Here is a 2,247-nt window from a genome sequence, read left to right as displayed (position 1 = left end):
CCTGCCTGGCTCCTAATGCACTTTAAATGCAGAGCTGCCGTGGGAGTAGGTCCCGGGCCTGGCGCAAGCCAGGACTGAACTGGGCGGCTGACCAGTCTACTAAAAAATTTCCTGGCAAGCAGCGGGAGGGAAATGCGTGTAGTTTATAGCATTAACCTATAAGCTTTCGCTAATCGGTTAATCGAAATACTATTACATCCCTAGTTAGGGTTTCTAGGAGACAGATGGGACAGAAATTGCTCCAGGGCACCGAGAAAACCCCCAGAATAGAACCCAGGAATCTGACATCAGTATTCCTACTACACCGCGGCCATACCCTGTGGTTCCCCCACAGGCTATAGGTGAAATGCTCCATAACTCAATTCCAATCTGCATCCTACTTTTAATTTTTCTATTTTCAGGATTTTATTCCCCATTTTATGAGGAAATAAAGTCCATTCTCTAGAGCATCCACTGTCATCAGACAACCCTGTATTCATCCTGCACAGATGAACATTTCCCTTAATTGAATCAGCTACCATAGTTTCTGCAGGAAATTAATAAAGCAGATTGATATGACCCATGGGCACAATTCAACTCCTATTGAAGTGGGAGTTTGATTAAACCACACCATTCCACTATAGAGGGAAAACAGAACAACAGTTTTAGAGCAAATTGTAAATTTTTGAATTTCCAATGCCTCTGTCAGACTGCTGCCTCAGGGTTGGACATATCTCAGAAAATGAAAGCAAATTATTGTGTCAGCGTATTTCTGCATCCAAAATCGTGCTACACTCCAAAGTGCAACCATTACTGAAATGAAAGTTTCAACAAGCTCTCAGCAGTATTTAAAATGTGCTGCCATGTGTGTGAATCACATTCTCAAAATATCAGTTACCATTCTTTAAATGCGGGTATATGGTACCATAAGTTTCTTGATTCAAATACTATAAGAAATACTATAAGAAACAACTCTTTTGCAAAAAGGTGTGTGTGGATGCGGAAGAGAGTGTTTTTTCAGAAAATGAGGGAAGAGGAAAAAGCACAGGTGCCCTGGTGGCCAATCTGTCCATAGAAATCACTGCTTACATGCGAGATAGCATCCAGACTGCCTGGATGCTATCTTTTGAAAAAGCGCATTGCTTTTTTGATGTGCTTTGGCAGTGTGGACGCTCTCTTGCACAAGAAGTTTTTTCGGAAGATCTCTTCCAAAAAAAGCTTCTTATACAAGAAGTCTGTAGTGTAGATATAGTCTTAGAGTTAAGCAGGGCCAATTTTCCCAGAACTGAGATTAGTTTCATTGGCATGTAATTGCCCGGATCACTTCTGGAGCCTTTTTAAAAACTGGCATTGCATTAACTCTCCTCCAGCCATTTGGTACAGAAGCTGATTTAAAGGATAGGTTACAAACCACCGCTTTCTGTTTTGCCTGGTAGAGGCAGTGGTGGTGTTCAGTCATGGAAAAGGTTCTCACTACAGGGCTTCTGAAAGGAAATATGAAGTGTCAACCATGAGCCTTGGTCTGAAAGTCCATGGAGACAAACCACATTTTGTGCCAGGAGATGGGAAGTAGTCTCAGCAAAAGGCAGGGGTTGCAAGGATGAAATTGGCCATTTTAGTCAGATGGTCTACAGCCACCAGACACTGGGAGCTCCTCAATGACGTTTAGGCTGATGGCCAAAGAAGGACTAGTTGGACTCTGGGGTTATGAAGCAATTGAAGGATTCCATTCAAAACATCTTGGTACATACACAACACTTGCAGAAGTCCAGAAAAGCTTGGATTTTCAGCCTGACTAGAGGGCCACCTGAAAAAATGGGCAACCATGAAGGACAATTTAAGATTCCAAAGCGATCCACCAGTTGTGACATTGACAACACTCTGGCATGGTCATAGCACCTCCAGTTGGTGTGCTCCATAGGGACATATATGCACTTGCCAAAGTATGTTATCCCATCTCTCACAGAACAGTACTTAGCCCACAATGGCACAGATCGTGTTCCTTGGGTGGGTAGATCTTTCCAGGCAGAATGGAGGGGGGAGACGAGGTCATGCTGAATTGTGACATTGACAACATTATTAGGCTTCAGTTGGTAGGAAGGGTCTCAGAAGTAGGTTCCTTGTTCTCCTAACAGACTTTCCTGTTCCACAGTAGAGCATTGGCTCTCCCCTTTCAGTTTCCCAGGTGGCAGGTAACTATAAACTCACACTCAGAGAAAGAGCAAAGCCCACCTTAACTGCTTCTGAATCAAAGCTTGGGCCTTCTAG

This window comes from Pelodiscus sinensis, chromosome 1 (assembly GCF_052426305.1).
Source record: "Pelodiscus sinensis isolate ZL-2025 chromosome 1, ASM5242630v1, whole genome shotgun sequence".
In the NCBI taxonomy this organism is placed as follows: Eukaryota; Metazoa; Chordata; order Testudines; family Trionychidae; genus Pelodiscus; species Pelodiscus sinensis.
Note: the sequence above shows the minus strand (reverse complement) of the source record.